The sequence below is a fragment of the Bos grunniens genome, chromosome 19, assembly GCF_055505025.1.
Source record: "Bos grunniens cultivar Pamir isolate PY7600 chromosome 19, Bosgru_T2T1.0, whole genome shotgun sequence".
NCBI classification, from domain to species: Eukaryota; Metazoa; Chordata; class Mammalia; order Artiodactyla; family Bovidae; genus Bos; species Bos grunniens.
The window spans coordinates 3,943,692-3,965,599 of NC_141183.1; the positions used below are offsets into that span (position 1 = coordinate 3,943,692).

The 21,908-nt window shown below is 43.4% G+C and overlaps 1 long non-coding RNA gene across 2 annotated transcripts; it reads right to left on the minus strand.

Annotated features, from left to right (window-relative positions):
- Window positions 1-8,012: 8,012 nt before the first annotated feature.
- Window positions 8,013-19,677, minus strand: LOC147350970 (uncharacterized). Of its 2 annotated transcripts, none has more exons than XR_015146783.1 (4): window positions 19,418-19,677; window positions 10,466-10,606; window positions 9,734-9,927; window positions 8,013-9,497 (listed from the first exon to the last, which is right to left on the minus strand). It is a non-coding gene; the product is annotated as an uncharacterized LOC147350970 (long non-coding RNA). The 2 variants fall into 2 exon arrangements; XR_015146784.1 differs by lacking the exon at window positions 19,418-19,677 and adding an exon at window positions 10,863-12,652.
- Window positions 19,678-21,908: the final 2,231 nt, after the last annotated feature.

The window sequence follows — 21,908 nt, forward strand, 5'->3', positions numbered from 1 at the left end:
GTTGTTAGTTTTAACATGTCTGTGTTCCTTGTTTCTTCCATATGCCTCATCACCAGTTTGGTCCCATAATAGACTACCTAAAATGCTAATTGATTGACTCACTAATAGATTAAAAAAAAAGGTAGGGGGCAAAAATAAGCCAAAGTAAAAAAGGTTTCTGGTTAACATGCTTTATTTTGTGGGCTAGATTCAGGCATGAATTTCACCATTTGGAACATGCACTTTTGAAATTGCAAAATATAATACATTATAAAACTTGGGTACATTCTAAAGTCTCATGCTTATATCTTACCGGATCCCACAAATCAATTTTTCATTTTTCTCGGTGAATATGACTGATATGTACAAATGAGTATCATTTACCATCCCTCCCCACCATAACCTCTGATGGAGCCAAAGCCCAACAACACTATAAACTCAGAACACCGCTGGGAGGGGCCCTCCTTTCCCTGCCCCTCCCACCACAGCAGGTAATGGATTTCTCTTCTCACAGTGTGAAAAGGACCAGTAAATCATCAGGTCACCTATTGGTATGAAAGTCCTTTCATTTGAAGTCATTATTGTTGTTGCAAATTGCAAAAGAAAAATACAAAAGAGCTAATAAATCAAGAAAAAAAAATACAACAGGTTTTTATGAAGTATGGGCGGAGTGGAAAAAGTGATCTTGGCTTAATTAACCACACTTAGTCACACGATGCAGGAAGCAGAGGTTTTAAAAAGTCCATTTGGAGCTGTTTTACACACATACACACACACACACACACACACACTGTATATTTTAAGGTGTTAATTTCCATCACATCATGCTGTGCTGGGTTACCATGAAGAAACTGCTGAATCCTGACCTCCTTCTGAAATGTTAAAATCACACTCCCTCTCGGAAGGCCCAACTGTCAGGAAATATTTTCTCTGCATAGTCACAGAGGAGCATCTCTGTACAAGCAGCTTGTGCTTGAGATCTAGGTGAACATGGCCTGAGGCATGATTATCTGATAAGTCTGGATTTCCTTTCTATCGGTAACATCTCATTTTTACCTCTCTTTGTTGACTCATACCATTGCCTGAGCTTTAACCGTCTGAATCCCTACAGTCTCCTGTCTCTCGATGCCAACCATGCCAACGCTGTGCCTCAAGTCAACCCTCCATCCTGTTCTACCACCAGATCGCACCTTCCCTTATCACACGGGCAGCAGGTTATGATTGATACTGAACACTTGGTTATATCCTGGAACACTTGATTATTTCATTCTTTTATTATTTTATCTTCTCTCATGCCTCTTTCCTCATTCCTCCAGTTTCTGAATATACCTGTGAGGACTTCCTCCTCTCTGGGGTGTGCTGGGACCAAGAATCATCCATGCACAGTATATAAGTATCATACTTGCAGAATGATGCAAGGTACATTCCTTAGTGAACTGAAGTGTTATTATTTCAGTTAACATATTCTAAGGAAGACAATCACCCACGGGAATGGAGAGAGAGGAAGCCTAAGACTTAGGTTAAAGAGAGGTGGGCACTATATTCGTGAGGGTGCTCTAGAGAAACAGAACCAATAGGAGATCATGTACATAGTTATTTCTAAGGAGTTCTTGCGGTGACAGTGGCTGGCAGGTTCAAAATCTGGAGGGCAGCTGAGTGCTAGAAACCAAGGCAAGAACTGATGTTGCAGACTCGAGTCTGAAATCTGAGGTCATCTCGGCAGGCTGGAAACTCAGGCAGGATTTCTATGTTGTAGTACTGAGGCAGAATTCCTTTTCTCTAGGAAACTTTAGTTTTTGCTTTTAAGGCATTCGACTGATTGAATGAGGCCCACCCACATAATCCAGGGTCGTTTCCTTTCCTTAAAGTCAACTGATTATAAACGCTAATCATGAATAAAACACCTTCAAAGCAACATCTAACTATGGTTTCACTAAACAAGGGGGCACCTCAGACTAGCCAAACTGACACATATAACTAAGGATCACAGGTTCTTTATCATTTACTAAGACGCAGATACTCATGCTTTATATCCGTCCACAACCCCCAGAGCAAAGTCTGCTTTCCTGCAAAACACTTCTATTCAATCGCTCCCTTTTGATGCCCATGATCACCATGACAACTAGATTTGTTTTCCTTTAAATATTTTTGTTAGGTTAATAATTTCTCAACTCCGTGGCCTTGTTTGGAGGAAATGTTGGCATCTAGTTGATCCAGGGAAGAGAGTACCAGAACCCAGAAGGTACTTTGAAAATGGTTTTAAAATACACACTCACACACACATATATATGTCCCTAGTTTGCAACAAAATTCATTCCATATGTGTGCATGGGTATAAAATCTTTTCTCTATATATGAAAAGAAAGTGAAAATGTTAGTTGCTCAGTTATGCCCCTCTTTTGCAAACCCATGGAGTGTCCATGGGATTCTCTGGGCAAGAATACTAGAGTGGATTGCCATTTCCTTCTCCAGGGGAGAGAGTTAGTCTAGATTGCACAGTGTTAGGCTTGAGAATCCATGCAGGAATAAAAACAATGTTGTCATTCCACATTCACAGACAAAATTTAGCTGGAATTACTTGGCTGTATGTACAAAGTGTCATCCAGCCTTGAGTACCTACCAGAAATGACCAGGTATTATCATCCTTAAATCCCTAGCATGAGCACATTGCCACTGGCTCTCAAGCAAGCTAGAGAGATATTCGCACTGAGGTTGGTAGAATCACAATAAATGTGGTGGGGGGGAGAGGTTGGCTCAGCAGCTCAGCAGCAGAAACATCTCCGGAGAGCTTGATGGAAATACCGACTCTCAGATGCCACTCCAGACCTCCTCCATCAATACCGACATTTTAATCGGATCCCAAGGTGATCTAAACACACATTAAAAATTGAGAACTACTTAAAACATCCAGAGCCCTGTCTTAGGTGGGAAGAGTCTCTGGTACCATCTTCCCCTAACAGTAGTCTGGGTCATGTTCCGCCTTTACATCAGAACTAAGGTTGACTAGCTCATCAGTGCTCTGTTTGACCGTCAGTGGGGGACTGTACAAGATGACCAGTGTCTGAAAACTACTGCACTATTAATATCCTCCGGCCTTTCCTTTTATTTGCCTGTCCCCAGGTAAACAACCTAGACAGCATATTCAAAAGCAGAGACATTACTTTGCCAACAAAGGTCTGTCTAGTCACAGCTATGGTTTTCCCAGTAGTCATGCATGGATGTGAGAGTTGGACTATAAAGAAAGCTGAGCGCTGAAGAATTGATGCTTTTGAACTGTGGTGTCAGAGAAGACTCTTGAGAGTCCCTTGGACAGCAGGAGATCTAACCAGTAAAGTACATCCTAAAGGAAATCAATCCTGAATATTCATCGGAAGGACTGATGCTGAATCTGAAACTCCAATACTTTGGCCACCTGATGCGAAGAACTGACTCATTGGAAAAGATCCTGATGCTGAGAAAGACTGAAGGTGGGAGGAGAAGGGGAAAACAGAGGATGAGATGGTTGGATGGCATTGCCGACTCAATGGACGTGAGTTTGGGTAAACTCCGGGAGTTGATGATGGAAAGTGAGGCCTCGCGTGGTACAGTCCATGGGGTCACAAAGACTCAGACACAACTGAGAGACTGAACTGAACTGAACTGAACAGGTAAACGGGGAAGCCCAAAAGAAGTAAAAATTTGACAGGACTCAGACCATAGTTTCCTGACCACGGTGGTGTGCACGTGCGTGTTTAAATCAAAGCATTACGGTAAAGTCTAGGGGAAGATGTGATTAGAGCTGAGTATCATGGATACAAAACAGTTGAGCTCTATTTTGTGGGGGGGGATTAAAAAGAAAAAGAAAAAAAAATCAATAAGAGATGGTTAATTTAGTGTAAATTTTATCATTGTGCTTAGTCGTAAGTACCAATAATAAGTATAACAGAACTTAACAATAGACACTGCATGCCTTAAGCAACTGTAAGCCAGAGACAAAAGGGAAAGGAACAAGGGGTGGAAAATAAAATAATAAGACACGGGTAGCGGGGGAAAATAAAGGGAAAAGGACAAGGTGATAGAGTCTCATCTTATGCAACAACACAAGCCCAAGACGTAGAAAGGAAAAACATTCTCACTGATGTCCCAGGCCTGGAAGGGAAAAGAACAACAAATCAAAACAGGAGAAGCCGCCACAATGAGAAGCCTGTCCCGCAACTAAAGAGTAGCCCGCGAGCGGCAGTGAAGACCCAGGGGGCCAAAATGAATAAATACATAAAATTATAAAAAGAAGAAAACAGAGGAAAGAAGAGGAAAGACCAATCTCAGTGATGGGGAAACTGAACACTGTTTGAAGGTTATCAGAGTGCAGCCAGGTGTGACTTTGCAGGGCTCTGTGAGAACGGGAGGGAGGGGGATGAAGCAGCCTCGCCTCCTGTCTGAAGTGCCCCGTGTTGGTCAAGCGGGGTTGGCTGCTGTCCACTTTCTGCGGTGCCCCAAAAAAACACACAGTCTATTAAATCGGCTGCATGCGGAGGTTTCAAGAGAGGGACTATCATTTTCAAAATAGAATCCTTGTTAACTGAAGGACATATTCCAAGGAAAATGGTCAAACCGCATAAAACTAGTCAACTTTCAAGAATAGCTGATGAGGAATCACCTACATGACTTAATAAACACATGCAAATAAGGTTAATTTTTATAGTTTGACGGAGTGTCTTTTCTCCCAGGGGTTTCTAGGCAAATCTCAAAAACTTGGGCAAAATACTAAGAGCTATTTCTTTGTTCATGCATTGAAAGTAGTAGTTTAAAAAATTTTTATATTAAAAAAAAACTTTCTAGTTCAAGTACTTTAAGGCTCCCTTAGATAAATACATTTCATCATCATATGTGATATGTAAGTTTCTCTACAAAGGGCAAAAAAGCAGAAACATTGTGAAAACCCATTGCATCATTTCACTAAACTCAAATAAAAATCTAATATTGAAAATGAGTTCAAAGGGTCAGATGAAACAAAGTTAATAATTCAGAGAATTTACAATGCTTGTAGTCTACTGATGAACAAATATCTTTTTATCCAAATCCTATAAATGTAAGGTCATAGCCACCCCAAATATTTTTTCAGTTCTCTCAAAAAAATATGGTTTTAGTCACACAGTTTTCTTATGTTCAATTAATTTTGTTTCAACTAATTTTAAAACCAGATTCTATGAGATATGGATTTTGAAGTGTCAATACATAAAATTGCCCATTATCTATAAAGTTTAGATAAATTCCCCATTAGTGCCCAATACAAATGTATTATACACTGTATAAAAATCTGTTGTTTAAAAAAAATTGTGAAGTGTTTTGAACATGAGAAAAGTTGAAAGAAAAGTAAAAATTGAGATAAACAATAAGACAAAGATATTGATTATCTCCATTTGTTAAAGGAAATTGTGTTTCCAAAGAACAGAAGAAACTGTGAAGGATAAACTGATTAAAAAAGAAAAAGTGATAAAGGATAATAAGACCCAAGAGTCTGATTAAGTTGCCATTTGAAAAGAAGGAGGAAATTATAATAATATTAGAGAGACTGAACTGAAAGTTTTCAACTAGAAATACAAAATTTCATCAATCAACAGAGTCTTTTTGATGTCAATTATATGTTGGTAGTTTTAATTAATCATTTATTTAATCTGCCTTGTTTCAAATAGAGGAAATCACATAAGGGTAGCATTTTTTTTCAAAACTAGAAGTGAAAAAATAATCTGTGTAAGTGTCATAGTCCCAATGGAAACAGAAAATTCAAATAATGGGGAAATTTAGCTCTCTGAAAAATTAGTATCAAAAAAAGATTTTGAAATGCAAGGGCATTTAGAACTAAAAGAAAACAATTTCCAACTGAAATCTGAATTTCAATTTCAATGGAAAATATAGGTTTCATTCTTTTGTGTATCCAGAGTCAGGGAAAAACAAGACTCAACATTTTTTTTTTCTTTCTATACCCATAGAAATAAACTATTAACCCCAAGTGAATTATTCTTTTTTCTTTATTTCAATGTATTTGAATATAATTTTTTCAAGATTTAATGAAAGAGCTGTAGAATCCATATGCCATCCCTTTCCAAGAGCACCTGGCCAAATGCAGCTGTAAATTAGGAATATGGAATGAAGCAGGGCAAAGACTAATAGAGTTTTGCCAAGAAAATGCACTGGTCATAACAAACACCCTCTTCCAACAACACAAGAGAAGACTCTATACGTGGACATCACCAGATGGTCAACACCAAAATCAGATGGATTATATTCTTTGCAGCCAAAGATGGAGAAGCTCTATACAGTCAGCAAAAACAAGACCAGGAGCTGACTGTGGCTCAGATCATGAGCTCCTTATTGCCAAATTCAGATGTAAATTGAAGAAAGTAGGGAAACCACTAGACCATTCAGGTATGACCTAAATCAAATCCCTTATGATTATACAGTGGAAGTGAGAAATAGATTTAAGGGCCTAGATCTGATAGATAGAGTGCCTGATGAACTATGGAATGAGGTTTGTGACATTGTATAGGAGACAGGGATCAAGACCATCCCCATGGAAAAGAAATGCAAAAAAGCAAAATGGTTGTCTGGGGAGGCCTTACAAATAGCTGTGAAAAGAAGAGAAGTGAAAAGCAAAGGAGAAAAGGAAAGATACAAGCATCTGAATGCAGAGTTCCAAAGAATAGCAAGAAGAGATAAGAAAGCCTTCTTCAGCGATCAATGCAAAGAAATAGAGGAAAACAACAGAATGGGAAAGACTAGGGATCTCTTCAAGAAAATCAGAGATACCAAAGGAACATTTCACGCAAAGATGGGCTTGATAAAGGACGGAAATGGTATGGACCTAACAGAAGCAGAAGATATTAAGAAGAGATGGCAAGAATACATAGAAGAACTGTACAAAAAAGATCTTCACGACCCAGATAATCATGATGGTGTGATCACTGACCTAGAGCCAGACATTCTGGAATGCGAAATCAAGTAGGCCTTGAAAAGCATCACTACGAACAAAGCTAGTGGAGGTGATAGAATTCCAGTTGAGCTATTCCAAATCCTGAAAGATGATGCTGTGAAAGTGCTGCACTCAATATGCCAGCAAATTTGGAAAACTCATCAGTGGCCACAGGACTGGAAAAGGTCAGTTTTCATTCCAATCCCAAAGAAAGGCAATGCCAAAGAATGCTCAAACTAATTGCACTCATCTCACACGCTAGTAAAGTAATGCTCAAAATTCTCCAAGCCAGGCTTCAGTAGTACATGAACCGTGAACTTCCTGATGTTCAAGCTGGTTTTAGAAAAGGCAGAGGAACCAGAGACCAAATTGCCAACATCTGCTGGATCATCGAAAAAGCAAGAGAGTTCCAGAAAAACATCTGTTTCTGCTTTATTGACTATGCCAAAGCCTTTGACTGTGTGGATCACAATAAACTGTGGAAAATTCTGAAAGAGATGGGAATACCAGACCACCTGACCTGCCTCTTGAGAAACCTGTATGCAGGTCAGGAAGCAACAGTTAGAACTGGACATGGAACAACAGACTGCTTCCAAATAGGAAAAGGAGTATGTCAAGGCTGTATATTGTCACCCTGCTTATTTAACTTATATGCAGAGTACATCATGAGAAACGCTGGGCTGGAAGAAACACAAGCTGGAATCAAGATTGCCGGGAGAAATATCAATAACCTCAGATATGCAGATGACACCACCCTTATGGCAGAAAGTGAAGAGGAACTCAAAAGCCTCTTGATGAAAGTGAAAGTGGAGAGTGAAAAAGTTGGCTTAAAGCTCAACATTCAGAAAACGAAGATCATGGCATCCGGTCCCATCACTTCATGGCAAATAGATGGGGAAACAGTGGAAACAGTGTCAGACTTTATTTTTCGGGGCTCCAAAATCACTGCAGATGGTAACTGCAGCCATGAAATTCAAAGACGCTTACTCCTTGGAAGGAAAGTTATGACCAACCTAGATAGCATATTCAAAAGCAGAGACATTACTTTGCCAACAAAGGTCTGTCTAGTCAAGGCTCTGGTTTTTCCAGTGGTCATGTATGGATGTGAGAGTTGGACTGTGAAGAAGGCTGAGCACCGAAGAATTGATGCTTTTGAACTGTGGTGTTGGAGAAGACTCTTGCGAGTCCCTTGGGCCGCAAGGAGATCCAACCAGGCCATTCTGAAGGAGATCAGCCCTGGGATTTCTTAGGAAGGAACGATGCTAAAGCTGAAACTCCAGTACTTTGGGCACCTCATGTGAAGAGTTGACTCATTGGAAAAGACCCTGATGCTGGGAGGGATTGGGGGCAAGAGGAGAAGGGGACGACAGAGGATGAGAAGGCTGGATGGCATCACTGACTTGATGGACATGAGTCTGAGTGAACTCCGGGAGTTGGTGATGGACAGGGAGGCCTGGCGTGCTGCGATTCATGGGGTCGCAAAGAGTCGGACACGACTGAGCAACTGATCTGATCTCTGATCTGATCAAGCCTTTTTATTGTGTCCAAAATACCAGTTTTGCCTACAGAAAGCCCCAGTACCCCTAGTTGGGGACAAAATTCATTCCTTAGGAGCGATAAACAGTAGGAACTTCCCCAACGGCATCATTTTCCTGAAATACAGACAGAACTTTATCAAATATGCTCAGAAAAAAATGCAATGTTTTAAGAACTTAATTCTGAAAAACTAAAAGACCAGAGAATGTTTTTATTTAGTGTTTTTTTTTTTTCTGCTTTTCTGTTAGATGATCTTTGTCCTGGTTTCCCCAGAATAGTCCCCATTTATGCCTCTCATCCCAGGGTAACTATTAATAGTGCTGCTTTCCACGCTCAAAGCATCTCGATTTAGATAGTAAATTATATGGTCACTCACCTTTAAGCTCTATATGAGGTGTGGGTTAGGAATTCCTGAAGGTTAGTCTTTTATTTGTATAAACCAGCACTATACTCGATGAACAGTTAAGTATTATTAAATTTGTTATAAGACATATGTGTGTATGCAGACATGCATACATCCAAATCCATAGGTTGTTAGGTAAATACATCTAAGTAAGAAGTAATGGAGTTAATTCAACCATAATTATACTGCTACTCATGGATAGATTTCTTTAAAGAAGATATTTTGGGACACTATGAACATATTCCATAAATGCCATTCCTAACATAGCTCTAAGTTCATGCTGATTCAGTTAAAAGATATTCAAGAAAAATAAGTTTCATTACTTGATAGACATACATTTTTTATTAGAAACTGCATTTTCAGACTTGACACCAAATTTAAGCCTAGGAGGCTCTCATTTGATTTAAGAAAAGATACACTCAAAGCACACACGTTTTTATGTATTATGTTCAAACAATTGTTTGCTTGCAACTGTGTCCTCTTGGCCTCCCTGCACACTTAAGGGTGTCAGCCTTCTCACAGTCATCACTGCAGTGCTGAGGATGTTTTAGGCACTTCTTCATTATTGTTGAATTGGAACATAAATGAATGAGCAAGCATATCCTCATCTTCGAGTTCCTGTGGACAATTCTAAAAGCAGAGTTTACATGTTGGAAAAATTGTTGGTCGTTGTTTGGAAGGGAAGGACCCTGACAATCATATGTGAATCTTGGTAGAATTATTTTTAAGTCATATTAACACCCAAACTTAATAAATTCAAATCTTATCCCAAACAATTACACTTTTTTTTTTCGTGAATGATTTCATTGTCTTGGTAGAAATGGATCTGAGCTAATCAGGAGCCCAGAGTGGGAAACATTCCAGACCTTTGCTCCTGCAAACGTGACCCACAGCTGAGCAGCATCAGTGTGACCAGCTCGTTTGTGAGAAAGGACCCCAGCCCAGACCTCCTGAGTCCAGATCTCCACAGAACTGGGACCTCCTCTCTGGGTGCGCAGGGAGTCAGAGAAGCACCACTCCCAGTGTTTCAAGTTGGAATGTTTCCAAGATGTGAGTCAAACTGTGAAAGACAGAGAAGGAGGTTGTGAAGGGATGAGATGAGGGATATAGATATTCCCAAGTGACGCTTTCACCTCGGAGTGCTGTGCAGTCTAGTGACCTTGACAGACCTATTTAGACCAAATCGGGTGGATAAGAACAAGATTATCTTATAATTTTAGACAGATTACAGTTAGAGCTAGAATAGGGTAAAACCCAGCAGAACTCTGTCTTATAGAAAGACCAAAACATCAAAACCATAAAGTATATCCCTTTGGTTTTGTGTTCACGAATACACACAGGAGTCCAGTTTCTCTCTCTCTCTGTCTCATGCACACACGCACACACACGCACACCCATACACTTACACTTCCTGCCTTCCTAAAAGGGGTTTGATGTGGCTGAAATATGTATCATGGCTATTCTCCAGGTAGTTATGTTTCTCCTAATAATATACTTAGCCCTAACTTCAATGCCCTCATTAGTAACTCGAATATCTTAAGGCTATCCATAGGGAAATAAATCTCAAATGAAAATAACTGCTTTTGACATGCACTGACCTTGTTAACCTTGCAGGTAAAAGGCTCACCAAGCAAATAAATGTCATGTCACTAATGCAAGAATCCACACACCAAACACAGGGTCGTGATGAGGATCAGCTGTTGCTCTTCTTGGGGAGGGATTACAGAGTCGCAGCCAACCTAGTGCACAGAACAAGCAGCGTACCAGGATGAGCCCAGGACACCAAACCCAGAACAGTTAATGTCCCAGGTCGAGCGTTTAGGATGAATCAACAGAGGGCGCTTCACGGACAAAATAATCACATGACCTCTGGTTGCATTTTAAAATATGCTCAGTCACTCAGTCGTGTCCAACTCTTTTGCGACCCTGTGGACTGCAGCCCACCAGGCTTCTGAGTTCATTTTGAGAACATAAATAGAAGGCCCACCACCCTACCTTCACGGCAATAAGTATCTAGATGAAGTCGTTCATGAGACAGTGTCTGATGGTGCATTCATCTGTCAGTTTTCATCTAGACTTACTCTCAGTCCAACAGTCAAATGTGAATCTTTACACAGTAACCAGTAATCACAAACACACGTGATCACAGACAGAGGACAGTGCAGAAGCAAAGTAACACGGTGTCCTGCGCCTGTTTGCTGGGCATCCTCCCCAGACAGCCCTGCTTAAGTCACGCTCTAAGTATACTTTGCTACAAAAACAAGGAGAGAACTTGCCCCTGCACTTCGAACATTTGTGTCAGGTTGGCCAAGGAAGAAATTACCTTAAACAGCATTATTTAATGCAGTAAATTATTCTGGTTTTATTCAGAACTTGATTTTGCTGTGGAAGGCTGGCTCTCACTGTCTGTCTGAACATAATGAGGTAATTCCAAAAAATTAAAAATTCACTACTTTTCCTCCTACTCATAAAGTTGAAATTAGTCTTCCTTGTCTTAAACTAGTACATATATTTTTACCTATTAATACAAATATAGGCATAGATTAGTGGAGAAGGAAATGGCAACCTACTCCAGTGTTCTTGCCTGGAGAATCCCAGGGACGGGGGAGCCTGGTGGGCTGCCGTCTATGGGGTTGCACAGAGTCGGACACGACTGAAGTGACTTAGCAGCAGCAGCAGCAGGCATAGATTAGACAGACCTGGACACAGATGAGCCAGCAATGAGAGAGCATAGCTATGGTTAAAAAAAATATGCATGTTCATGTGGCCATTCCTCAAATGAGGTGCCTGTTTTCTTCTGGTTAACTGGGCTTCCCTGGTGGCTCGGGTAGTAAAGAATCCACCTGCAATGCAGGAGACCCAGGCTCAATCCCTGAGTCAGGAAAATCCCCTGGAGAAGGGAATGGCAACCCACTCCAAGTATTCTTGCCTAGGAATCCCATGAACAGAGGAGCCTGGCAGGCTGCAGTCCACGAGGCTGCACAAAGCCAGACACGACTGAAGCAACTAAACAATGGCAAGCTGCATTTAGAGAGTTTTGTATGTGTAATCCATACCTGATTTATTTCATAATGAGAGACGCAGAGTTTTAATACAGACATAAATATACGAGTCTAAAAATAGAGGCAGTAAACTTGTTTAGACATTCTTATTTTAAAATGCTGGCCCCCTCTCCATGGATGCGGATTCCAAAATGGCTTCATTATCCAGGAACTAATAGCAATGTTACTGCTCAATCTTACCACAAATCAAATTATCAAATGAACTGATGCAACCTATAAAATGCAGACTTTTAGAGACACTGGCTAAAGGACACAACACCTTCTACCTAAGAGTACTAATTGTTTGAGGAAACGCGTTTCCTAAAAGAGTGGATGTTTCTTTGGACGGAGCGGACAAGCAAGCACGATGTATCCACGGGTGATTGCAATAGGAGGTACCAGGAAGCTCCAGTTAAAACAGGCAAAAGTTATGATCCAAGCTGATTCTTTTGTATCAAGACCAGGTCCCTCTCTATGGGATACAGCTCAGTGCTTTCAGAAATGCATGTCTTATTCTTCACAGTTTTTTTTTCCCTAGATCTAGGAGACTGACATTATCCAGCAGCAAGTCATTTTCCAAATGTTAACTGCATTCTTTCAAGAAGGAGAAATGTTCACGAATGTAATGTAATTGTATTTTTTCAGCCACTCCAAGCAAAGCATCGGCTTACTTGGGTTGGCACCTGTGAGACCAAATATTGTTTTTACTTAAGTGAATTAGCAATTATGGATCAGGAAAGAAATACCAGGACCAACCAAGACGTGTTGCCTAGCTTATATTTTCCCAGGTTGGGCTTACATGGGCCGACGGAAAGAAACTAAATTATATCTACCCTCGGGTTTTTTTCCCCTGCAACCCCAACTATTTTATGAAGGTAATTAGTACTTTCGGTAATTGGACCGCACACTCACCGTGGCTCAAGTCCCAACTTGTAGGCTTTGCTACAGGATATCTTTGAGCCTTGATGGCCAAATGGTCACCTTACAAGAAATATCAAATTTAATAGGATACTTAAGTTTCTGCCTTAACATATTTTTCCAGAGGACAATGGGTGTCCAGCCGCTGAAGTTCATTATGAGGGCTGCCTTCGGAGGCATTAAAGTAGGGAGGAGCAGGATACCAAGTTGATGGGGAGCAGAAAATACCCACCACGCAGCCTTCGCCATCTCACCATCTTCCTATCAGGCAAGCACTGCAGTGCCCGACAGGGAGCTCAGACTTCCCTGAATTAGAGTTGTCCTACACTCCTCTACAGGAATCTCTCTAGACTTGCCTTGGCTTGTCCTGCAGAAACAGATTCCCACAGACAGAACGGGCAGAGAGGGTCAGCTGTAGGTTACAGACTCTTAGCCGGAAGCTGACGGTTGCCACATTAGATGATAAACAAGGCTGGCCTGATGTTAATTTATTACCAGTGTTATGCCAACATGAATCTTTCTTGGCTGTTTCTCTTGTTTTGTGATTTGTTGTTGTTTAGTCACTCGGTCACATCCGACTCTGCCCCACGTGGACGGTGGCCCGCCAGGCTCCTCTGTCCATGGGATTGTCCAGGCAAGAACACTGGAGTGGGTTGCCATGCCCTCCTCCAAGGGATCTTCGTGACCCAGGGATTGCATCTCCATCTCTTGTATTGGCAGGCAAATTCTTTGCCGCTGAGCCATCAGGGAAGTCAATATGATGCCAATATGAATCTTTCTTGGTCGTTTCTTTTGTTATTTATTGTTACCTATTGTAGTATTCTAAGCATCTAGAAAATCCTTAACAATCACCTTTTAGTGACCATCAAGAAGATGAAAACTTCTACCATTTTTGCTTCAGATATCTCAAGAATATTCTTTAAAAAATATTTAAAAGAAATGTGGGAAAAGCGTGATTCCTGGAACTACCTCCTAACAGTAGAACAAAACCTCATTCTAGTCAACTATAGTTGGACTGTGTATGTATACAACATATTACACGTTAGATAGTACACATGTACATCATGTAATATCAGTTATATAATATGAGGCATAAGACTCTATATTTAAAAGCCATATTTTATATATGCGTTGTTCAGTCATCCAGTTGTGTCTGATTCTTCATGACCCCATTGTCTGCAACTCTGGTGACTCAGACAGGAAAGAATCTGCCTGCAATATAGGAGGCCTGGGTTCGATCCCTGGGTCAGGAAGATCCCCTGGAGAAGGAAATGGCAACCCACTCCAGTATTCTTGCCTGGAGAATTCCATGGAAAAGGACCCTGGCAGGCTGCAGTCCAGTGGTCACAGAGTCGGACATGACTGAGTGACTAACATTTTATATGTAACAGATGCTTAACTGCTGATAGAAGAAATAAATAAAAATAGAATAGTTTTGAATACCCTGTGTTACTCAGTTCAGTTCAGTTCAGTCGCTCAGTCATGTCCGCCTCTTTGCAACCCCAGGAATCACAGCACGCCAGGCCTCCCTGTCCATCACCAACTCCCGGAGTTCACCCAAACTCTTGTCCGTTGTGTCAGTGATGCCATCCAGCCATCTCATCCTCTATTGTCCCCTTCTCCTCCTGCCCCCAATCCCTCCCAGCATCAGAGTCTTTTCCAATGAGTCACCTCTTCGCATGAGGTGCCCAAAGTACTGGAGTTTCAGCTTCAGCATCATTCCTTCCAAAGAAATCCCAGGGCTGTTCTCCTTCAGAATGGACTGGTTGGATCTCCTTGCAGTCCAAGGGACTCTCAAGAGTCTTCTCCAACACCACAGTTCAAAAGCATCAATTCTTCGGCGTTCAGCCTTCTTCACAGTCCAACTCTCACAACCATTCATGACCACTGGAAAAACCATAGCCTTGACTAGACGGACCTTTGTTGGCAAAGTAATGTCTCTGCTTTTGAATATGCTATCTAGGTTGGTCATAACTTTCCTTCCAAGGAGTAAGTGTCTGTGTTATTATTTAATGTCTAATACTGTCTTTACACTGAACCATTTTATTGTTTGCTTTTGTTTGGTTGGTTGGATCTGGGGGGTCTGTGCAGCACATGGAATCTTAGTTTCCTGACCAGGGACTGAACCCTCTCCCCCTGCAACGGAAGCAAAGAGTCTTAACTCCTGGACCACCATGGAAGCCCCTTTTTTTCCCTTCATTTTGTTGGTTTGAAATCAGCTCAGTTCTTCACATCCTCAAACCACTGACTGAGATGGGTCACTTAAACCTCCTGTATGCTTTCAGGGGCTTCTCTAGTGGTGTAGGAGGAAAGAATCCGCCGCTGATGAAGAGGACACAGGCTGGATCTTTGGGTTGGGAAGATCCCCTGGAGAAGGGAATGGCTACCCACTCCAGTATCCTTGCCTGGAGAATCCCATGGGCAGAGGAACCTGGAAGACTATAGTCCATGGGGTCACAAAAAGTCAGACAAGACCGAAGCAACCAAACAACAACAAGCTTTCAGGAGCTAAGTGACATGGTGGGCAGTTTTTCTTTTAAGAAGACAACATCCTGAATCAAGAGAGACAAAGGAAAAACAACAGAAAAAGAAGCGATAAATTAATCCATATTGTGTCATCTTTGGGTGCTCTCTAAATTAGTGCTTCTGCGGCTTTTATTTTCCCCCCAAAGCAGCAAAATCCTTTCTTCAAAGAAATCATTCATAGAAATCAAACATATATAGAGCCTTAAAATAGATGCTGTTCAAGTTAAGACTGGGGGTGAGGAGTCTAGAGTCAGTCTGGCTGCCCCCAAGCCTGCTTTGTGAGACACACAGTCAGAAGCTACTTCCCGAGCTTATTTTAACTGCAATAGTTTAACTCCCACTAAACTTTTCGGTGAGTGATTTCCCCCCGTAACCACACTTTAGAATCACCTAGAGAGATTTTTTAAATGCCTGTGTTTGAGCCTCATCTATAGTGATTCCATTTTAATTGTTCTGGAATGGGCCCTAGAAATCCAGTGCTTTCTTAAAAGCTCCACAAACAATTCCAATATATAGCCAGTTAGTTTTAAGAAATCCTGCCAAAATGCTAAAAAATAATAAATGTGGAGCCTCGCACTGTGAGATTTTAACTTCCTTGAGGACAGAGACTGTACTTTATACATCTTTTCCTGCAGTCAATGTTGGAATCCGTGAAAGAATGAGAGACAATGCTGCAGCCAATCAAAATATCCAAGAACACTAATTGGCCTGTGGCGCTTGCAGCTTCCCAGAGTGGAATCAAAGGGTTTTTTTCCTGCCTCGCCCTCCCTACCACCACTCACATGCCAGGTGCATGCGAATCATGGTGTCCTCTGAGTCTACCGGGCAGGCGGACATCTCAACAAGTCAGTAAGTGTTTACAGGATCCAGTAAGTGTGAAAAATGAAAAAGGGAAAACCTGGCAGCCAGCCAGACTGCAAGACTTGGAGATGCTTCCTAGAAGGGACCCCTGAATTCAGTACAGACACCTAAGTAAGAGGGTACAGACACGAAAGTCACTGACAGAGAGAGGGCGGGGGGAACCACACCGATTACTCTGAGATACGGTCTCATGTTTAAAAATCTAGAGAGTGATGGCAGACGATGGAGAAAGGAAAAGAAGGATGAGCAAGAGCTGGGAGCACCCAGGACAGCTCCGTACTCTCGTGAGACACTCAGCGCTGAGCTGACAGTCGCTGAGACCCGCTACACGGTCAAACCCAAAAGCGTGTAAGAAGCACCTGAAACGTTGGTTTCACTCAGCAGACCTGCGGTGGGGCCTGAGGTTCTGGATTTCTGGCAAACTGCAGGAGATACGAACACAGTCGGTCCCCGTATCACAGTTTCAGTAGCCAGGTCTAATGTTGAGCACGGTGACACCACGTGGCTTCATTCTTTCAGGGGCTGTAGTTTATTACCTAACTTTTTACTTTTTCCTAACTTCCGTTATTATCAATCTGCATTTCTGGAGACTGAGTCACTGACGTGTTCTGTGTAGAGGCTGATATACAAAGCCTGCATCAGTTCTTGCCATTATGTGACAAATAGTGGTTCTTTTCATCCAGCCGTGTTTGCTGTGTGTTAAGTCACTTCAGTCGTGTCCGACTCTGTGCGACCCCATGGACTGTAGCCCACCAGGCTCCTCTCTCCTTGGAATTTCCCAGGCAAGAATACTGGAGTGGGTTGCCATTTCCTTCTCCAGGTGATCTTCCCAACCTAGGGATCGAACCCACATCTCTTACATCTCCTGCATTGGCAGGTGGGTTCTTGACCAGTAGCACCGCCTGGGAAGCCCTAGTCAGTTACCCCCAAGTGTTTACTGGGCTCCCCTGAAGTGGCCAGCATGGGGCTAGCCATCTCTGGGGACATAACAGAATTCTAAGATACACGGTCTACCTTCAAGGAGCTCACTAGAGACTTGAGAAAGGATGGACATGCATAGCACACATGTTATGGCAAAATGTTTACAACAAGATGTCTCCTGGGCAGTATTGCAGAGTTTAAGAAAAGGAAGTCAGTCAATGAAACTGGGACACCCCGGAAAACATCCCCCAATGGTGCCCTCTAGCTGCGGCTTTGAGAAAATATTGTGGAAAATCTCGCCCACCCTATCAACTTTCTTTGAGAACCATCTTTTTAAATTTTGTTTTGTTTTTTGTTATTTTGTCTAACTGTTCCAAGAACGTAAAGGGGCTAACATAAACCAAAATAAGGCCATTTAGGCATTTTGGTTCTTCTTGGGCAACTGGAGTTGGTGAGGAGAGAGAGGGTGGGGGCTACTCACCAGACCCCTCTCCCCCAACCGTGAGCATCTCTAAGCCACGGAAAGTGTGGACAAAGGCGGGTTCTGTTCAGCGGCTCCCCAGGACGGGGCTCCAGACGCATAAGTAGCTCCTTGGCGTGTCCCTCCGACCCTGCCATACTATTAATTAGGCCACCGTTGTTTATTTTGAGACTTTTAACTAGAGACCTTGAGAGAAGCCTAGCCTCGTGGGTTGTGCCCATCCCTCCCTAAGTGTGGGAACCTTTGTCTAATTGGATTGACTGTACGTGTAATGATCATGGCGGAGTTCTCCGAGCGCCGCGTAAGCCACGGACATTCACATGGAAATGAGGTCAATTACACAGCATCTCCGCGTCTAATGATTGCACCTGCAGTGCCACAGCAACCTCCCTTTAACTCAGTTTCACAAACAATTACAAAGAGCAGCTGCATTCGTTTCCACAGTTAGAGTTAAAAAATCTGTAATGATCCCCAACAGAATAGGGGTGCAGGGGGCGAGGGTGAGGGAGAAGATTCTTCCGGTTCAGATGGCCCTCCCCAGCCACCTGCTGATGGTGCTAATCCCGGGGCCCCCCGGGCACAGACGGGGCAATCACAATTAGCTCTCCCCGGTCCTGTTCTTTGCCCGCCGCCCACTCCCCCCACCCCTTCTGACAAGAGATTAGAGTTTCTCATCCGCCAAGATTCATTAATATGGTGATGGAGATTGATGAAGGCCAAGGTTCACAAAACTCCAGAACACAAGGTCATTATAAGTAGCCACACTGGGTGAGTCAGTTCTTCAGAGCATCAGAAGCACATAGACATCTGTATCTGTATCTGTCTCTCCACAGAGCTTTGTTATGAGTGCCTTAGTTGCTCAGTCATGTCCGACTCTTTGCGATCCCATGGGATCCCTCATAGTACCATTATGAGGGATCAAAGTAAAGTGAAAGTGTTAGTCGTGTCTGACTCTTTGAGACCCTATAGATTGCAGCCCAGCAGGCTCCTCTGTCCATGGGATTTCCCAGGTAAGAATACTGTAGTGGGTTGCCATTTCCTTCTCCAAGGGATCTTCCCAACCCAGGGATCAAACCCAGGTCTCCTGCATCGACCCGCAGATTCTTTACCATCTGAGCCACGACGGATGAGGGAATGGCTCACATGACTGTAGAAGCTGAAAAGTCCCAAGATCTGTGACCTTTGAGCTTTAGACCCAGGAGAGTCAATGGGGTTGGTTTCAGTCCAACAGGAATGAAACCCAGCAAGAGCTAGAGTTCCAGTTTGAATCTAAAGGCAGGAAACAAAAAACAAACAAAAAACCAAAATGACAACAATGATGTCCCTGCTTAAGGCAGTCAGGAGGAGGCGGGGAAAGTCAACCTTTATGTTCTGTTCAGTCTTCAACTGATTGGATGAGGCCCACCCACAACAGGGAGGGCCATCTTCTTTAAACTTTAAACTCATCCAGAAACACCCTCATGGAAACATCCAGAATAATGTTTTCCCAATGATCTGGAACCCTGCAGCCTGGTCATCCTTGACACGTAAAATTAACCATCACCCAAACCAGTCCCCAAATTCTGGGCTTGGAAGCGATGCTACTGAGTAAGACGCAGGGGCTGTTGCTGACCCATCTCTCCCCGCCTTCCCACCAGCACTCTCTCAAGACCTCCTTTCCCTCTCTCTCCCCGTTTTCTCTTCTTTTCTTCTCTCTGTCTTAGTTCCCTTTCTTCCCGTCTGTTGTTACCCCCACGGGCACTGTTTAGGAAGATCAGGAAGACAGGAGCCTACCAACCTTCCCCCTCTGAACATAACCGCACCTTGTGGAGCCAAGCTGGCCGGACACGGACCTCAGCAATGCACGTTCGGGCCCAGCCTGATGGTGCAGAGAATCTCGGCGTTCATGTCAGTGATGAAGAAACCCCAGACATTCCCAGGCCATACTCCTGATCCTCTTGGGTTTTGAGAAACAGCTTATGATGTCCCGTGACTTTCTGGGCCGGCAGCTAGAATGCTGAGATCTGAATGGGATTCCCCAGCGGAGGCTTGGAAAGATAATTGACTGTGGGCAAAGTCAAATATGCTCGCAGATACTGAACTATTTAAGGAATGTGCTTCAGGCTCCAAGGGCAATTCTGAAAAAGTGGGGGGAGGGAGGGCCCAAAATGCTTGTGAATAATAAACTTTAAAGGGGCTGGGTTGAAGGGGACGATACCCATGGGGATGTGTAACTGCTGATGTTTCTTAAAGGAACTAGATTTCTTGTCTCTTTTCACACCATTTTGCCCACAGAAGGCAAGAGCGGGGGCAGACTTCCTAGGCACAGTCTCCAGTAGCCACTGGTGATTAGCAAGACAGCCAGAAGTCATGTGATTACTGCTCTGATCTCTGTACAACAGCAAACCAGCTTCAGATGGCAGGGAAAAGATGGGCCAGAACTGAACTTATCTCAGAGAAACATCATCCACATTCCAGCCGCCCTCTCCGTAGGGCTCCACACAGCAAGCCCTGCTTGAGAAGGCTGGGCGAAGCCCTCTGAGCTTGCTGTGTCCAGAGAGAGGGGAGGAGATGTGACGGTGAGGGCCACCCAGGAAAGGAAAGTGGTATTTTCCTCCTCACGTCTCCATCCTTCTTTCTGAGGGTCCATCTCAGGTGTAAAGGCAAATCAACGTGCTTGCCAAGTGCAAAATAGACAAGCACAGACAGATCAATGGACTTTAACAAAGTAGATTAATTTCCTGTTCTTTGACTTTCAAGACACAAGCTGATTTGCTATCATGCTGGGCTTCCCAGGTGGGGCAGTGGTAAAGATCCTGCCTGCCAGAGGAGGAGACGCAGGTTCAATCCCTGGGTCGGGAAGATCCCCTGCAGAAGGGAATGGGAACCCACTCCAGTCTTCTTGCCTGGAAAATTCCACGGCCAGAGGAGCCTGGAGGACTGCAGCCCAGGGGGTCTCAGAGAGTCAGACACGACTGAGTTCGTGCTCAAGCTCATGCTGAGCACAGAACGCCCTGTCTCCATTCCGGGTCAATCCAGAACAGACAACTGGGCTTCTTTTGAAAATGTTCGTGCCTGGAGTTGTTACTCACACCCCTCCTCCTCAGAGACTAATGACAAAGAATGCTCAGCCCAGGCTTTACATGCAGCGCTAGCGGTAAAGAACCTGCCTGACAATGCAGGAAACATGAGACGGGGGCTCGATCCCTGCATTGGGAAGATCCCCTGGAGGAGGGCACGGCGACCCACTCCAGTATTCTTGCCTGGAGAATCGCATGGGCAGAGGAGACTGGTGCAAAGAGTCGGACACAGTTGAAGTGACTTAGCATGCACGATTGCACATGCAGGAACCTAACCTCAGAATGTGGTGTCGTTGCCAATTATGGTTTGCAGAGAAGGGGAAACTCGAGGCGCGTGTGATGGAAGGTGTGATATGGGCTCTTAGGTAAATTGTACTTGGGGTAGAAAGCACCGAATTGATCTAACTTTTGCCAAACAGATGCTAGGAGTTTGCCCGTCTTCACTCACAGTTCAGTTCAGTCACTCAGTGCTGTCCGGCTCTTTGTGGCAGCACACCAGGCCTCCCTGTCCATCACCAACTCCTGGAGTTTGCTCAAACTCATATCCATTGAGTTGGTGATGCCATCCAACCATCTCATCCTCTGTCATCCCCTTCTCCTCCTGCCCCCAATCCCTCCCAGCATCAGGGTCTTTTCCAATGAGTCAACTCTTCACATCAGGTGGCCAAAGTATTGGAGTTTCAGCTTCAGCATCAGTCCCTCCAATGAACACCCAGGACTGATCTCCTTTAGGATGGACTGGTTGGATCTCCTTGCAGTCCAAGGAACTCTCGAGAGTCTTCTCCAACACCACAGTTCAAAAGCATCAATTCTTCAGCGCTCAGCTTTCTTCATAGTCCAACTTTCACATCCATACGTGACTACTGGAAAAACCATAGCCTTGACTAGATGGACCTTTGTTGGCAAAGTAATGTCTCTGCTTTTGAATATGTTATCTAGGTTGGTCATAACTTTCCTTTCAAGGAGTAAGCATCTTTTAATTTCATGGCTGCAATCACCATCTGCAGTGATTTTGGAGCCCAAAAAAATAAAGTCTGACACTGTTTCCCCATCTATTTCCCATGAAGTGATGGGACCAGATGCCATGATCTTTGTTTTCTGAATGTTGAGCTTTAAGCCAACTTTTTTAATCTCCTCTTTCACTTTCATCAAGAGGGGGCACCCAACTGGTGTCCAGCAATCTCTGTGCTGCCAACATCAGCTCCCTAGGGGTGCTGACATCAACTCCCTGGAG